The 18613-nt window shown below is 43.1% G+C and overlaps 1 long non-coding RNA gene across 2 annotated transcripts; it reads right to left on the bottom strand.

The window, feature by feature from the left end:
* Positions 1-116: 116 nt before the first annotated feature.
* Positions 117-10238, bottom strand: LOC140631178 (uncharacterized). Of its 2 annotated transcripts, none has more exons than XR_012028812.1 (3): positions 9791-10238; positions 9263-9373; positions 117-162 (listed from the first exon to the last, which is right to left on the bottom strand). It is a non-coding gene; the product is annotated as an uncharacterized lncRNA (long non-coding RNA). The 2 variants fall into 2 exon arrangements; XR_012028813.1 differs by having other exon boundaries at positions 9898-10238.
* Between the last annotated feature and the right edge of the window lie 8375 nt (positions 10239-18613).

The raw sequence follows: 18613 nt of genomic DNA, 5'->3' as shown, positions 1-18613 counted from the left end.
ATACGGATCTTTTGAAAGATAAATTTGAAGATTATAGTAATCCTAACAGATTTAAGCCCCAATATTAAAATAAAATTTTATATATATACAGACACACACACACAATAGATTACTTAGCTTTAGTCAAGAAAGGAGTCATAGCCTCTTTACGTCTTCATCAACCTATTCAAAAGATGAGAGAAAGGAAATTATGGGTACTTCACCAAGGATATAATGGATGGATGATACAATTAACATTAAAGCAGCACTATGCTCGTTGGGTGTACAAAGATAAAATTATTGAAGCGCCACTCTCTGGTCATAAATCTGGCTTGTCTGGAGGTCATGCAGACTCCCTCATCCATGTCCCTTGGGTACAATGACATGAACTATTAAACGTCTAACCAAAATTAAGGTACGGAATATAGTTTAGAGCTAGTATGCGACCCACATAGATATAAAACTCGCGACCTTGGTCTCATTGCTTTTTCTGCTTGTCAGTCAAACACTCACATTTGATTTTGAGAGACCAAAAGGCCACATTCTATGAGTAGGAGAAACCACCTTTTTGTAAGACCTCTGGTTCTTGACATGCTTACCCAGATTCTCATGCCCACTTCTAATTTGCCATCTTGCCTTTTCTCCAACTCTTACTGGCCTGCTCATTTCCCTTCCTTCTTATATCTTTATTTCCTCCACTTCACCCTCAGCCTAAAGTTCTCCACTGACTCATTGCTTGTCCTGTCGTCCCAGACCTGGGCCCTGCTTCCTCTCCAGCTCAGGTGCCCCTGCTCGGCTACAGCTTTCTCTCTCTTGTATTTGGAATTTCCTTCTCCACAGGTATCTAATCCAGAACTCAGCCACACATAGGCCTAGCTAGAGAGGAAACTATTTTGCTCTTAAGTAGATAGTTTAAACTCTACAAAATTCCATAAATAGAACTGTTTTTTTTTTCTTTTGAATTATATATGACAAGCCCTTCTGTGCTCTAGGACACTTTTCTACTCTGGGACTTGGGCCAGAAAGGGTTGATGAAGACACATATCTTTCCGACCACCTGCCCCATATTCATCTCCCTTCTCCTTTCTAGAGACCCCTTTTTTTCTTTGTGTCTTACCCGGACCTTCCTTGTGTTAAACTTCAAGGGGTTTTTGTTTGTTTGTTTGTTTCTTACCAAGGATTACGCCACACATTTTAGTTAGAATTACAGACACATGCACACATTAGCAGCAGAAGCAGCAAATTTATTTTTATGTAAGATCAAAAAATGATGATCATCTTGTACTATAATCTCTACCTCTCTGCCCCAACCTATATTCTCCTGTGTTCTGGGATCTAAAAAATATATAACTTGTAGGGGAAAGGAGAGGCTCAGGGATGGGTCGTGTAAGAGCTCCAGTCACATAAATAACACCATTTCCGTTAGGGAAAGCTACCGACGTGATTTTACTGCTGCCCCTGACCATTAGTACCAGGTCTCTCGCCTAGTCATTGGTAACAGAAACAGGACAAAAGCAAAAAGGGGGGAAAAAAAGAATCTCTGGTTTTTAGTATACCCTGTTAGGCATGCAATCACTGTTTCATTGTTTTACTTTATTTTTCACTCAACCATTTTATGGTCACTGTGACGACATAGTCCAAACAGGACCATTTAGAAAACAAAATAACCTATAAATCACTGAAACTTCTTAAATGTAAGACCTAGACCACCCCTTTACAATAAAGCCATTTGTGTTTTTCGCTCTGGATCACTTTCCTTGGAAAAGAAACCTGCATTATTTATCTGAGGTAAGAGAAAGGCAATGAATTAATGATTTACGTGGTCACCATAAAGTTAAAAATCAAATGTCTACATCTTTCCAGACCTGGAGTCTCCTCAAGAAAGTCAGTCCTCAAAATGAGTGCTTGGGCCACGGACTGCCCTCACTGGTCAACTAGTGCATATGTGTTTCTGTGAGATTCTGAGAACCCATTGTGGGAGCAACAAATTAAATGAGAGATAGTGATAAAATAGCTCAACAATTAGATAACTTCAAGATTTCAAGTTGCATGTGGGAAAGCATAGAAATTTGTTTTGCCTATAAATGCCCAAGAGATAACATTTCAGTAATTTATTGTTGTATAACAGACCTAATGGCTTGAAACAATTCATTATTGTTCACAATTCTGAGTTGGCTGCACTCGGCTCTTCTGCTCCATGAGGTAGAAGCTGAGGTCACTCACATGGTGGTATTCACCTGGGAGCTCAGCTGGCGCTGGATCATCCAAGATGGCATCTCACCTTCCAGAATCCCTCTCCTGTGACTCTTCATCATTTAGTGGTTGAGCTCAACTTCTTTATCTAGCAGTTAGAGCATCACAGAGAGGCTGCAGCCAAGGTAGAGGCTGAGAGACCTCTTAAAAATGAGGCCCATAACTGGCCCAGTGTCAGTTTTGCCACAGTCTGTTGGTCAAAGCAAATCCAGGCCAGACCAGATCAGAATGGAGAGGAAAGTGCTTCTACCTCTTGATGGAAGGAGGAACATACATGTTCATAGATGGAGTTTGGGGCCATCTTTGGGGACAATTTACCCCAGGTGAGCAGGATAGAAAGCAGACTACTTCTCCTATACTATGCCCCATTTAAAACAGGGTGATTTTAACAGATCTTGATAACATTCATAATTAGAAAATAATAATAATAATAATGCTTGCTTCCTTGCAAACAATATTGTCCATTTTTCTACGACTGTTAACAAGAACCCCTTACTGGCCTGCCAGCGAGCCCCCAAATCCCCAGTGTTAGAGCTTTTGAGTTACATCATCTTCAGAAGCCCTGCCCCCAAATGCAAACACCTCTGTCACTGATGTAGTGTAAACCACTAAGGTCTTCAAGAGAATCAGAAATTTGCAACAAAGTGAGGAAGAGACCTTTGAGGTAGAGTTCTTAGTCCACAATCCATGGTTGGGCTTTGGGCATCTAAAAGACCTTGAAATCACTTTCAAAATGTTGTGGTTGTTATGAGCATTTTTCATCAGTTTCTCAAATGGGGTAAATACCAAAAAGGTTAAGACTCCCTATTCTAAGGACAAGGTCCCCAATAAGTCTCACCAAGGAAAAGGCAAACTTAACAGTTTTCTTTGGTGAGTACTTCACAATGCAACACTTAACTGTCCTCTGATTATCTAACACCTTTCACTTAGGTTTGCCCCCAATATACACTCCGTCTTCATATGCGAAAGGAAAGGTCTTCACTTCTGCTTGCATCCCCCACTGGGCAGAATCCTTTAGAGTCTTCCATGTGTATCTGATCTGGATCTCAAATCATGTTCCCTCAGGATCCTTTCAGAGCTAAATGAGGCCAAGGAAGAGTATGCCTCCAGGGAGAACCCAGGGGATGAGCAGGGTTAGGCTGGCCCCATTCAAACAGAGCAACTCTACCTTCCACTTGGTCTTATACTTACATATACATTTCCCGTTGAAGAATGAATCCTGAGGCTAGAAGTTTGCAAATCACTAACAAGCCCAATGCTCTTATTTTCCAAGGAATTAAAAAATGGTGTTCAGTGGCTTTAAATATTTTTCTCAAAGTCTGGAGCCAGAGCTAGACCAGAACTGTAATTTGTATTTCCTGAAATCTCTTTCTGTAAGTTTTCTAATCAACACACTACTCACTCCCCACCACCACCAAGGACCAACTCTACCATCTTCTCAGACACCAGAGTGTGCCCTCCCCAAACTCCAATGCACATTTTCCTGCCAAGCCACAAGTGTCTGTCATCAGGAAGCAGCCAGTTGATGAGTCAGGAATTTAGGATAAATCCAGGGGGAGAGCAGCCTGGGCTGAGCACAAGAGTGGGACATGGAATGGAAGAATAGGAGAACTCCAAGGAGCCCATGGAAGAGGCTAGCTCCACATTGGTCTCATTAATGGACGGTGAACCTTGATTCTTCCTACAGCTTTCTTTTTTTACCAATGAATGAATTCAAAGGAGCAATAAACAGCCTTTTTTCTTATATAATGCAAAAACACACGGTCCCTGGTCATTTAATTCCTGACAGCTAGAAAGTACATTTCAAAGTCATACACCACATTCCAAGCCTTCCAAAGTGCCTAAAGGAGAGAAATGCTAGACAACCCCCAACAAAGATATGTGTATAGATTTCTATACTTGCAGCGTTAATGGGCCTTGACTAAGACCACTGTGATTTTAATACATTGTATTGTTTGATTCCTACTGTATTTTTAAATAGAACATCTCAAAACAATTAGATTAATTAAATATCCACGGGGATGCAGGAAATGTTTTCTTATCACACTTGGGGACTTGACCAGCTCAGCTCCTTAGATTTCTTCAGAACCTCTTAATGAAGGATTCTCACTCCATCGGAGCCTTGACAACTATTTCAATCTGTCATTAGGAAGAACATTTCAGTACCTGGAAAATTTTAAGACTTCTTGAGACTTACATTTGCCAAATGTAGCTGTTTAGTTTAGGGGGAAGCCGTCCTTCGCCATGAGTGGCACACTTTGAACCCTCCTAGCTTATTGTCTAAGAATGCAAAGTGGATCGTGGTCTTGGGGAGTAAAATACAGGTTAGAAAGGTTAGAAAAAGTCACCGAGCAATTTTTATTGTCTATGTTTCATCAAGATACTGAAAGTTGAAAATTTCACCCCGTGCTAATAACACAGTATTAGTTACACTTGACTGCTTTGTTGGAGGCAAACCAACCTCACTTCTGTTCTCTCAAGCCTAAATTCGAAGAGCGGCCAGCTTTTTAAGAAAACAAAAGCTTCCATAATCTCTAGTATAGCTGGTGTCAAACCACAGGAGTTCTAGCAAAGACCACATATTATCATGAGCTGCAAACATTAAAGAATTCTGGGGCATGACAAGCTCTAAGAAAGAAACTCTGAAAAGAGACTCATTTTTCTCCACAATGTCAGACTCAAGAATAAACTAGCAGTGAACAAGGGGTTGAGAGTTAGAAACAGAAAGACTATGGGTTCCTCAGTTTCATGGCCAAGTCATTTTGTAACCTTGGGTAGGGCATTTCATTCATCTAAGGTCTCTATGCTGGGACTGGCGGCTTATTCCCTTTGTGAATGGTGAGTTTGCGCAGCTGCATGAGAGAGTCTTTTTACTTTTGTAGGATTATAGGGCTGTCAGTGTCCACCAAAGACTACCGCTACTCTGCCAAAGCACTACAGCAGAGTGGTCAAGAGCACGGGCTCAGCCCCAGATGACAGGGCTCCACTCACAGCCTGGCTTTCTCCCATGCAACTCTATGACCTTGGACAGGCCATTCCAACTTGCTGCATCTCGGTGTCTGCAACAGTAGAATGGCAAAGATTTAACAATTGTCCTACTGCATAGGGTATAAAGGATTAAGTGTATTAATGACTTAAACCATTTGGAACAATACCTGGCACACCCAAAGTGCTATAAAATAGCCTTTGGCTTTAATACTCTATAGCTTGAGTCAAATGAATCAAACTATTTCTCTTCACTGTTTAAAGACAGTAGATGTCAGGGCCTCCTGCAGCCTGCCCTTATTCTAGCATTTCATGATCCTCACTGAGGAAATTAGATTGTTTAAAATAAATAGAAGCCCACTTTTTCTTAGAAAACTCTGGCCACTACAGTGCATAATAGAATAGGTTTCATTCCAGACTTCAGGTCAGAGATGAATTACAGAGAAGACCGATTCTTTAACTTTTTTCACTGCTTAACTACCTGGAAACTCTGAAACAACAGATCCTATTGTACTAAAAAAGCTGAATCCAGAAATGACCAGAGTTCACAGTATTAAAGAGGTAGGGAATATTAGCAATCATTTAGCTCAACCTCTCTGTTTTACAATGAGGAAACTGAGGCACAGGGCAGTACATGTCTCTGGTTCCTCTAACATACCAGAAATTATACTTAATAACTAGTGGTTTCAAAAAAATAATTAGTGGTATCCTCTCAATATATTTACCTCGGAGGCTATACTCTGCTAGCATTGCTATCACTGTTGGATTGTGTTTTTGAACTTTTTGCTTTTCATGGCTTGCTTAAATAAGAAAATCATCATCTATGCTTTAATGCCAGGAGTTACAGGAGTCATAAGGAAGGATGGAAATGGATCGTATCTCTAGAATAGATCAAGCAAGCTTGTCCTTTGTGGTTACCCACTCCCTGGAACTCGAAAGGATGGGGAGATTTCTTAACCAGTGCCCTGTATTCTGGGAACACAGGACTCAGGGAAAGTTCAACACCTTTGCCACAAAGATGATCATATCTTTGAGGATAATCAAAAAAAATGTACCCAAGCTCTTAAGACCACTAACTGCTCAGCCCCCTAACATGATACTCTTGAAAAGAAGAATGTCATTTGACTATTGTGTGATCTAGATGGATTTTTTTTCCCAACTTATTTTTATCATCTTTTATCTGACAATGACATCATTTTTCCTGGGACACCTTTCCTGCATCTTTTATCTGAAACTGTAAAAAACAAAAAGGTGCTGCATCACTGCTGAAGGAGTTCAGCACCACCTGGACGCATCCACCTGAGAACAATGAGTAAACCTCACATGCTCCGTGCAGCCATCTTACTCATCTTGTTAATAAATCTTGTGCTCTTTGATATAATAATCACCTCCCATTATTGGGAATAGAAAATGTGATGAACTGAATTTCTGGAATTCACTTGAGTCTTGAACATAGAAATAGTTGATTCAATATCAATAGATAAGAATACTCTGCCCCAAACAACATCACTATAAATTATGTGTGTGTAAAAATTGAGAGTTTGAAATTGGATTTTCCTGACTCGTTCATTCATTCAGGTTTTCTCTGCCTCTCATTGTCTTTGATTAGGCTATTTAACAATTCTGAAAAGATATAAGTCAAATTGTAGAAACCTGGTAGTAACGCAACTAACACCTATGCATAAAAATGCAAAAATTTGAGGGCACCTGTCTGACTCATAAAGCAGAGCATATATGACTCTTGATTTTGGGGTTGTGAGTTCCAGCCCCATGTTGGGTGTAGAAATTAGTTAAAAATAAAATATTTTTAAAATATGCAAAAATCTGTCCAGTGGAGGTTTAATTGACACTCCTCTCCCACTGTCAAAGAAGTCAGTTTTGAATTTATTTACACAAAATCATTTTGGCATTCCCAATGACCTATAAATGTATCCGGTCTTTGGAGTCTATTTTGAACCAGTGATAATACTTTTCTCCTTCTCTCATTAATTAAAAAGTTAAATAAAATCCTTGACAAGTGTTCATTTATATTCATATGAGTCATGATTTTACTTTTAAGAAAATCTTTGGGCAGCCCAGGTAGCTCAGTGGTTTAGCGCCGCCTTCAGCCCAGGGCGTGATCCTGGAGACCCAGGATGGAGTCCCATGTCAGGATCTCTGCATGGAGCCTGCTTCTCCCTCTGCCTGTGTCTCTGCCTCTCTCTCTGTGTGTCTCATGAATAAATAAATAAATAATCTTAAAAAAAAAAGAAAGAAAATCTTTTAATACATGTAGATAAACATATGTAAAGTTTCATTAACTTGGACTTATCCTAGAAGGAAAAAAAATCTTTCTTATTAGAGTATGTACAAAGAAAATTGTAATGCTTTTAATACATTCAAGTTTATATTAAGAGATATCTAATAAAAATCAATATTTAATAAATGACTAAAATGAGCATATAATTTTTCTAAATAAATTGGTGTTTCTAGAGCATTTAAACACAGCAGCGTATTTTAAGTGATTTTAAAATCTTCCTCTAATTTTATTTATACTCTCTTTAAAAAGAAAAAATATGTGCTATGTAATGAAAGACTTCAGCCCAATTATTCCAAATTACAAATTAGTGAAATCTTACTTTAATGAAATTTTACATATGTAAATTGATAGAGCACTGATTCTTAGAATGCTTGCAATTGATGAGATTGACACCTAAAACATCAGATAAACCACAATGCAGGACTCCCTCCTAAATTGATCTCGATGGGTAATCAGCCAGCCTCTGCCTGAACACATCTATTAACAGGAAGCTCACTCTTTCGAAGGCCATCACATTCTTAAAAGCTTCTATGGTTTGAAAGTTTTCCTTGTAGTTCATCAAAACCTCCCTCCTTGAAACATCCACCCATCGGTCCTAGGTGCAGTTTCAATTTAAACAGACACGTAACCTGTCCTTTATCTTCTTTTTCCTCTAATGACACAAATTACCTGCCATTGGGGACTCTTTTGGGGACAAAACAGGTCAAGAAGAATTACCATAAACTAGGTCTCCTATATCATCTCAAAGTCAAGAGCTAATAATTGCAAGCACAGACGCCTTGGCTACTCTCACAAACTATTCAAATCAACTACTCTTTAAATGTAGAGTCTAAATCACATAAAAACTATATAGTGCTACTCTTTAGCGTTCATGGTATTTCTATAGGTACTCTGTTAAACCCAGAACCTTTGACTGAAAATGAAAAAGTGCCCCACAGCCAAAACACCTGATTCTTTTGAAACCAAGGCAACTAACAACAAATTAAGCCTTTGCCCAATTCCGCCCTATTATCCGATCATTCTAACAATGTCATAGAACCTTTTTTTATGCAGATATTTTAGAATACTTCCATAGTTTGTCAGAGAAATAGCCAGTCTACTGCTTCAAGTGACACCATGATACCAAAGTGGTCCAGAGAATTGCTTTGTTGTGGCACCCTTCATCCAATGTCAAGGCATATTAAAAATAATGCGGAGTTTAAACATGAAGACATCTTACAGTTTACTCCATGACTTTCTCCTTTCATCCATCTCTCTCCTTAAAAGGAAAGACTTGATGTATTGACCTATGACTAGAAATAGATTCTCCAATAGAGGGGACAAGCTGCAGAATGCAGGATCTCCCACTACACCGGTGAGAAGAGAGAAGTTCCTGCAGCTTTTATGGATTCTTTTGCTAGGGAATAAAGAAAATCTTGCCATTTTCCCTATGTCAGATGTAAAAATAAAAAGCATAGAGGAGAAGAATGGGGCCATAAACTTGATACAACGTATTGCAATAGAGTTTCATCAGATAAACTACGGAGACAGTTTCGATGATGCTCTTGTCAGAAAACACATGGTACGATACACTGTATATGTGCCAGATAGCTTCTGCACTTTCAGAAATGTCACTTCTAAAAATGTCTATCCATTTGGAAAATAAGTATGCAATAAATCTGTAAATATTTATTATAAAAGCAATAAGAAAACAGTAAAGAATGAATGCAGTTTCTGACAACACTGCATAAGCTGTTAACAACAGACCTTTGGAGCCGGCAGTTCTGTTTCTAGATCAGGGGCCAGGGCTCAAATGTTGCAGTAAATGGGACCACATCAATGCATTCCGTAGCCGCCCTCCCATGCTAGGAGGTCCACCTAATCAAGATGCCAAAAGATGAGATGTAAAACGTATAGATCTTGTGTTTCTGAATCCATATGTCTTACTTGATCAATGAACCAAAATAGCTACTCTTTGGAATTGAAAAGCTGTAAGAACTTGCTGCTGTTCTTTTTTGTTTTCAGTCCTATAGGAAAGGACTGGGAAACGAGAATGGGAAGGGAATCTCGCAAAGATGAAAGAATATTCACAGTTCTGCAGGGACTTGGGCCACCCTGAGGCTATTCTTTGAAAGCACCCCTTTTCCCTGGGCAATGACCTCCCTGTTTTGCCTGGCAACCCGACCCTCCTCAATGGATGGAGGAAGGATGCTTAGGAGCTAGGCGCTGGACGCATGAGGTATGAATGACTTCCTCTGTAAAAACAAAAACAAAACCTGTTTCATATTGATTCACCTTTTCTAAATAACCGTCTTCTGGACATCTTAGCTCAACACTTCTTAACTTAATCCACAGAATTAGAACATCTGCTCCAAATCGAAGATTTACAGAGGGAATTATACCTTCTCCATCTAGAGATTGTTTGCTTCTGATGTCATTCTTGATTAGATGATTTTGGAATTTTGATTGCTTCACATTAGATCATTATGATTTCAAAATGCAGCTTGTAAATGTATTCAGTTCATCAAGGGCTATAAATATAAATCTTCAACTACAGACTTCTCCCTTGCTTAGGTCCTCTTAGATGTTCTCAGGTTCGTGGGAGACCAAAAGAAATATCTCCAAGAAAAAGTGAGAAAGTTCTATATTAGAAATAAGTTTCTAAACATCTAGTCTCATATTCAGGAGTTTTACAATCATGAGCATTTTCTGGTTTTACGTTTAAATTAATGGCTACAGGATAGTTAAGGTTGGCTCTGGAAAAAACATGTAAAAAAATGTAAGGACTACTCATGCTCTGTTCAGTCAAACAATTACATGATTAGATAATAAAATTCCTCTAGATTTCTCTACATGGTTTTGGGTTCTACCTTTGACTTTCTATTCCAAAGGAAACTATCCGTTTCCTATTAGCACATCCTCGCAGTGTAGTGAGATTTGGATTCAACATGGCAGGGGAGGAGGGTGTATCTATTGATAGAAAAAAAAAGAGAGAGAGAGAGAGATTTCAAAGTTCCTGAATTAAAATTCAATTTAATGTATTTTAAACCCCAAATTCCCTGGAACTTGAATTACTTCTGTCCTGATTTTAATCAAGTATATATACTCTAAAAGTGTTTAGATTCTATGATTCCACGAGCATTATGTGTTTTACATGAAATCATGTCCCTGCTCCTATTTGCGTTTAAGAACTATAAGAAACAGAAATAACAGGATGTGTACCAGCAAGCTGGTGGGTCAGTTTGCAGGGGAAGGAGAAAGAGGCATCGTTTATTTCCACAAGGCTGCAATTCAGCATGAAAACTAGCCTACCTGACATGCAATTATGTGTCATGAGTTACAGTGGTAATTAAGTCTCTAGAACAGCAAGCTACCTCGAGAACCCCCTAGGACTTCAGGTGGCTGGCTCCCAACTCTGAATCATCTAGTACTTCACTGTGGATCATTCATCTACATCAGTCCTTTATTTATCACCATCCTAAGCCAGGGGACTAGGTTTGGCTCTAAAGCACATTTTCTTCTTTGCATGCCTACCAGCCGATGCTTCCATTTCCTGAACTTTCTTTTCAAAGGAAGCCCAATACCCCAGATGGGATAAAACTGAGCGTCTTCATCATTTTCTTTTCTTTCTTTGCCACCCCTCCTGTCTGCCTGACCAAGGGAGTGAGCCAATGCCTTGGTGAAGGGCAGTTACATCTACTGCTTTTCTGTCACCCATGCACCTCCTGAGAGTTGATACATATTGCCAGTAGTACTTTTCGTTCATTCATTCAGCAAATATTTATTGATGCACCAACAGCTGAAGCATGTAGAGTAATTATCTGAGGAGGGAGAGAAATAAGGAATCAAATGAATAAAATGAGAGCCATAAATCCCAAGGGAGATGTGCTTTTACAGGAACACCCATAAAGCCAGGCTGTCTTCTAGCCTCTCCTCTCTGTGTGGCCCCTCTTTGAATTTGGCAGCGCTACCCACCCCTCTTTGATGGAGTCATATGTAAAGAGTTAAGCATCAAAGAGGCATCATGTTATAGAACGTACGAACTTTTTATGTACTCACCCAATGGGAATATTAAAGAAAAATGGGGGAAGAAGAGCTCACACCATATCCAGTAGATCCATGTCTTGATGCATGACAGGCAGGAGAAAATCAGTCCAGGTTGTGACTGACGTGCCCCTTATTTGTACTCTAGGCCCCATTAACTTATACTAGCAATTTTGCAGAAGTCATTTCTTCTGCCAGATGGCGGCCCAAAAAGTAGCTTTCTTGAGGAGTGAGGGAAGTCGCTCCCTACTTCCTCCCTTGGCATCCCCATCTCACCTCGACCCCACAGGCTGGGACTGGGCTGTGGGATCCATGCAGACCACAATTAAATGACTCATCTCCTTAGCATGACTGGATTGTAAAGGTTACAACAACAGGAGCAGGGCCCCAACTCCGCAGTGGGTATTTGTCAAAAGTGAGTCAAGATAATAGGGGACCATAGAAGGGAGAAGCTACTCTTGGGTCACAGAAGTGTTTGTGACCTGAGGTGATACTCAATTGAATACTTCCAATCTGCCCTTTGGAGGAATTTGACCCTTAAAACAGAATCAATTCTTGGTTTACTGCTAGTTACTCAGTCGAGACCACAAACTCAACTCTGCGCATGACTTGGCCAATCGTAATGACGCCCACACCTCCTGTCAAATCGATCGTGAGCCTGCTAGGGTTCCCCGGGTCCTTTTGGTGCTGCCAATTACCAGAGGCAGTGAGACAGTAGCCGCCCCAAACCTCAAAGCCAAATCCACTCAGAAATTTCAGAATCACCAAGAAGAAATAAAATAAAATAAAAATCAGCAAATTTCTTAAGTGATGATTCTTATGTAAGGAAGGCATATCATAATATAAAACAAAAACAGCCTGTCACAATCTTTTGTTGCAGAAAAAAAAAAAAAAAAAAAGTTGGGAATTGTTCAATAGACAAGAAAAAAAAAAGAGGAGGAAATTATTAGAGATTTCCTTTAAGGTTGCTATAACAGATGAGTAGCTCTAGAGGATTATGGGAAATAATCGTCCCAGTAAATGACTCAGAAACTAATAGTAGGAGAGAGGAGCTCAACATTTGTTAAGTGCTAGCTTATGTCAGGCAGTATGTGACTACACAGATCACCTTATTTAATCCTTAAAACAGCCTTATTTGGTAAATATTACTATTCTCGGTTCACAGGAATATTGGGATTTGGAAAATATTAAGTGTAATATTTAATATGTCATATATAAGTCCTGTGAACATTTGCTGAGCATTTGTCCTTTTTTTGGCTCCCTGGCAAACAAGCCTTGGGACTATCTGAGAGACCCTCCCCGAGTGGTTCCTGATGCTCCTATTAAAGCAACGGAGGCAGATACTCCTCCTCGTCTCACTGGTGCACAGGGCACAGGAGTGTGGCAGGTCGGTTTGGAAACTCTAGGACTTGCCGCCTGAGTGTAAGATGCAAAGGTCGCCCAGTGGGAATATGAAAGTAAAATGAGGGAAGAAGTTCTCACACCATATGCGGTAGAGTCGCGTCCATGGCAGCGTGGAAAGCCTGGTTAAACGGCAGCACTGAAAATTCGATGGCACAAAAGTTAACAATAAACACTGTGTATGATTAAATCCCAAGAAGGCACTAGAAGCAATCGGTAGTGGGAATTCTAAAGTAGAACTCCCTGTATGAGTTAGAACAGCCAGGGAGAACCCGATGAAGAAGTTGGGGCTTCATCACACCTTGGAGTGAATGTTGGATTCGGAGAGGCAAGGTCTATACTGATCACAGGAAGCCCACATGAGGATGAGCGTGGGATGCTCCAGGGCTCTGCTTTGAACAGGAATGACCCTGGGAGGGCCAATCAGAGGTTCAGCACCAGGGTAGAAAAGCCCATGCCCATGGGGGTGCCACTGAAGGCCATTCAGCCAGGGACAACGTAGAGGGGAGCAGTGATTTCAAAAGACGGAGCAGCGTCAGGCAACATGAATTTAAGGGTGCAGGGACAGGGCTTGTGCTTCGGGAAGAAGAGCACCCGACTCAGATTCTCTGTGGAAGAGGGGCCCCAGTTCTAGATGCCAGTGACATGCTGAAGACACGAAGAAGGAGCTGCTATAGGCAGGACTGGCTTGAGGGGAAACCACCAGGGTGGAGAGCCAGGAAGAGATAGGAGCTGAGGAGCTCCTCCTCTTTATTCCTTTCACGGGGTGGCCCCCAGACTCAGGGACGGTTCAACAGTCCAGAGGCTTCCCGAAGTGCCACCCCCCACACCACATCCCCAGGGTACCAAAGCTGAAATCAAGTCTCGGCCCCCAAACCCTGGGGCCCATTAGTCCTCACTAAATATGGCAGCCATGTGTCTCCACAGGCTCAGGATCAGACAGTCTGCACTTGTATTTTTCTTTAGAATTGGCTAAGACAGTTATAACCTCCCCTCTTCTCCCTGAGGGAGGGACTTTGGGGTCCAGAAAACTGAATTGCTCTCACGTTGCAGATATGAGACATTTGCCTGAGGAAGAGCCTAAGGACCACACTAGGTGGACTGAGGACGCTGGGGGCAAGGGCGCAGAGGGATGGGGGTTTAAGATTTTGAAGACCAGGTAGGCAATGCACAAGAGCTGTGTAAAATATAACCATTGGGGAAAATAGATAAAGGGTCCAGGGGACCTCTCTGTACTCTTTTCACAACATTCTGTGAATCAGTACTTATTCAAAAATAAAAGTTTAAAAAAAGAAAAGCATGTTTAGATGTCAAAGAGGGGGGATGTGAAGGGGGGAGGTGGGGAGACTGGCAGGGTAAAAAGCTCAGAGGAGCCGACCTCCAGGTCAGAGGCCCAGGCAAATCTTTCTCCAACTCTTCTGGAGACATCCCCTGTCCCCTAGGTGTCCAGCTGCGGGCCTCACCGTCTCCTCCCTCCCTAGGCCCTACAGGGCTGGCCACGGCCTTCAGGGCCCCAGCACAGGTCTAGAGTGAACCGCTGTAGGGCCGGAGTGTTCTGGGTCTTCTCTTCATGCGTCAGTTGCCATGAACAGCAGAGGGCCACCTCCGAGAGTTGTCTCAGGCCTTCTCCTAGTTCATGAGCCAAGGTCCCTGACTGAGCCTCCGAGCCCCACAGGCCCCCAGGCCTTGTGGAGGACTCAGCAGCTGGTGGGAGGAGCAGAGGGGGGGTGGACGGGCGGAGCTCTACTCTCAGCTCAGCGGGGTCCCTCACCTCTTGAGGTTCTAGAGAACCTCACCTCTTGGGCCGTCTGTCTCGTTGCCTGTAAAGGAAGGTGTTCAACAACTCCTGAAGGCCTGAGCCCACCCTGAGAGGCCAGGATGTCATGAGTTCCATGCTTTTGAGCATGACCTGGCGTACCCCACCTAACACTGGAGAGCCAAGGCGAGTAGCAAACACGCAGCCCTGGAGGAACGAATCCGGCCCCCTGCGAGCAAGCAGTGAACCAGCCTCCCAGACTTGGCATCCGAGTCCTGCTGCCCCCACCCGTTCCCAGCCGGCCCCCTCCCCCGTGACATTCTATCCTGATCATCAAGACCCAGAGATCTCCACCCAGGGCCTCTCCTTGGCCTCGGTCAGGCCCGGCCACAAAGGCCATTTTCACGCCTGCCCTTCTCCCCGGGTCACACAACGATCTCCTTGAGAGCAGAGATGCTCAGACTCTGGCGTGTGTACCCACGAACGGCAGTAGTAGGGGCTCACTGAGGGTAAGCCCAACGAAGAAATGCACGGCCGATGCCAAAGAACTCAAACGGAAAGGAAGCAAAGGGTCACCTCAGTAGCTTATCCGAAAACCCCCACGTCTGTTCAGGGAAGGAGCAGTCTTACCAGAGGAAGACACATTTCTGGATAAGTAATCAGAAATGCATGTTGTACTCCACATGAATCATTTTGCCAAATGAAAGATGAAAGCCGCACAAAATAGACAATTACGGCGGCCTGAGTCTCTGGGCTGTAAGATGAGACTAGAGAAACATCTGCCGGGCCTGACAAACACAGCTACTCAGGCCAAGCCTGGAGCAGGGTCTCTTCCTTCAGGGGCTGCACTTAGGTTCAGCTGATCCACTTTAGGAAAAACCACAGTTATGAAAGAATCTCAGTTTTTCACTCAGTTCGTGGCGTACTAACAGATCAGCGTCCACTCCTCACCCGGCAGGCCCATCTCTGACTTGCACATGTGCTTGGGTGAGTCTCCTGAAACCAAAAAAAAAAAAAAAACTACATGACTATTGCAGAATGCATTCAAAAATCCACAATTAGGGCCACCTGGGTGGCTCAGCAGTTGAGCATCTGCCTTTGGTCCAGGGTGTGAACCTGGGGTCCCGGGATCGAGTCCCCCACCATCCCTGCATGGGGCCTGCTTCTCCCTCTGCCTGTGTCTCTGCCTCTCTCTCTCTGTGTCTCATGAATAAATAAAAAAGATCTTTAAAAAAAATCCACAATTATTCAAAAGGTGTCCAAGCTCCCGCACATTTGGGCTGATCATTGAAAGTTGACTGGGTTGTAAAAGGAACATAAAATATCAAATACCCTCTGCTGCTACTCCCTCCCAGGGCTGATGGTTTGTGAAATCTAAAACGAGCTTGCTTCCTTCTACTATCTTCCCTGCCCCCCTTTGTTTCCCCCTTACCAACAAGACCTGGCAAATACACGCCGTGTGTGGTTCTGAACTGGATCCTCTTGCTGTCAAGGACATTGATGGGACAATTGGAAAAAATTGAAAAAGGTCTGAGGATGCGATACTAGTAATGAATCAATGCTAGATCCCTGATTGGGGGGGGGGCTGTATCCTACGACATTGGAGAACGTCCTGGTCCGTGGGAATTGCACACGGAAGTAGAAGTGATAGGACGCCAAGTGGGCAGGCATCTTGCTCTCAGAGGGTCAGAATAAAAAAGCTCTTTATGCTATTCATGCAATTTATAAGGTGAAAATTATTGCAAAGAAAATAGAAAAAAATTGAAAGTGATAATATTAAGAAGGAGGAGAAGGAAAAAGAAAAGGAAGAGGCTGAGAAGAAGCTGACCCGTGAGAGTCTCTGAGTCTGCTTGTCTCTCCAGCACCGTCATGTGGGTGCTGATCCCTAAGGTGTCCGAGCCAAGTGCTGGCCTGACAGCTCCATGAACTGTCCGTGAAGTCCCCCCGCCTCACCACCCCTGCCTGGCATCCCTGGCCCCGCCACTGCCCCCAGAGCTACAGCTCAATCAGGGGTCTGATTCGGAGGCTTGGCGCTCATGCAAAGTCATGCCACCTTCTCCCGGTGACCACTGGGCACATCTTCCTCCTTCCCCCTGAATTCCAACCCTGCACATTCACAGGCCTCCTCCTCCAGAGTCTCCCCAAAAACTACCTCAGTGAATTTCTGTCTCTCCCAGCCTCTCCTCCTTGACAAACCCTGGGTGCCAGCAAGCTGCTCCCTTCCTGCCCTCCAGACAGAGCTTGGAAACCTCTGCCCTCCCCTCTCTGGAATGCTCTGTCCTCAGGATCCCCCCCATCCCTCAAGGCACATTTCAAGGGCCCCCCACTCTGTGAAGCCTCCCCTGACCTGCCCAGCCGCCTCTGAATTCCAAACTACTTGGCGTGTCTCATTTGGCTCTAAACGCACATGGCCTCCTATTGCAGTCACCTTTCTCCTTCAACGTCTTGGATCCTCCACTAGGTGGAAGTTTTTTAGAGAGCGGGGATCATGTCTCCTATCTCTACAACTCCCACCATGACAAGCACTGGCCCGCTACCAAGCAGAAGCAGTTTGCTATCCTTTATCAGCCTCTCCTTTCTCAGATCACTAATGTCAGCTGTCATCAGTAATCGTGGGACACGCACAGAAACACACACACACACACACACACACTTCAGCTGAAAGGGCAATCAACGATATGCCTTTCGCCCCTCTTAGTTCTCACTCTGAGCCAGTTAGATCCAATTTGTCCTTTAAAACGTGAGAAGGCACTTGCTGGGGTGCTGGGTGGCCCAGTCAGGTAAGCATCTGCCTTGGGCTCAGGTCATGATCCCGGGGTCCTGGGATGAGCCCCTCATCAGGCTCCCTGCTCAGCTGGGAGTCTGCTTCTCCCTCTGCCCCCTCCCCTTGCTCATGCTCTCTCTCTAACTCTCTCGTTCTCTCTCTTTCTCAAGTAAATAAAATCTTAAAAAAAAAAAAGAGTACTTATAAATCCTTCTCTCTGATTCAGTCTGAAAACTTAGGAAAAACTGAGGATGTTTCGGAATCTATCAGCCACCCCCTTTTGCTTAAAGAAGCTCCATTCCCATCCAGTTCCCTCCAGGAGCTTGCTCTGCTTTGCTGGCCCACTACCGTGGCAGCTGCTGGCTACGACACGATTCGTTGGTGAGGTGATCGGCTCTCAAGGGAGTTTCATGATAAGAGAAAGCTAAAGAATGAAAAATCTACGAAGCCCCATAAATAGAAGTCAAAGAAGCAGTTAGCTACTTAAGGCAGCTGTTGATTCTACTAGCTCATTCCTATCCAGATACCCCAGAGATAGGGACTACTTGAGGGCCAACGAACTAACAGACAGGAGAAAGAGAATAATCTTCTCAGAAGGCAGAGCAAGAATGAATTGTGAAACTGGGGAGAAAACTGTGCCTCTAAAGAAAAGAACGATTTCACAGATTTGGGGTGTGGGGTGTATCATGAAGCGCAGCCAAACTCCAGAAGGTACGTCACTGGGAGAATCAGCAAAAGGGGAGGCGAAGATGAACTACTGGAGCCCAACCCACAGCAGAGGGGGTCCCCAGGTGGGTACGGAAAGCTCTTGAGGACACAGCTGTCCCTCTTGGCAGAGGGCAGCATTAGCGTATGCCATCTTCAATATCTAGGATGCTAATTCAGGGTTGCTCAAGGAAAACCGCCACGTTCGGACCCATCTGTTCTTTACATCTCAACGACGATACTCATTGCAGGTTTAAACACAATTTCCAATACAAAAAAAAAAAATGTTTAATGTGACCAATCCATAAAACAGACTCTTAACTATAGTCTAAGTTTATTTGATAACATTTAATACATCGGTGTCGAAATGGCAAATTTAATGACCTGGGAAATTATTTGGTGAGATTCCGACATAAATCGCTCTTGGGGTAGAGCATGAACTCTTGAG

The sequence above is a fragment of the Canis lupus genome, chromosome 1 (genome assembly GCF_048164855.1).
Source record: "Canis lupus baileyi chromosome 1, mCanLup2.hap1, whole genome shotgun sequence".
NCBI lineage: Eukaryota > Metazoa > Chordata > Mammalia > Carnivora > Canidae > Canis > Canis lupus.
This window is presented reverse-complemented; position numbering and strand designations above follow the sequence as displayed.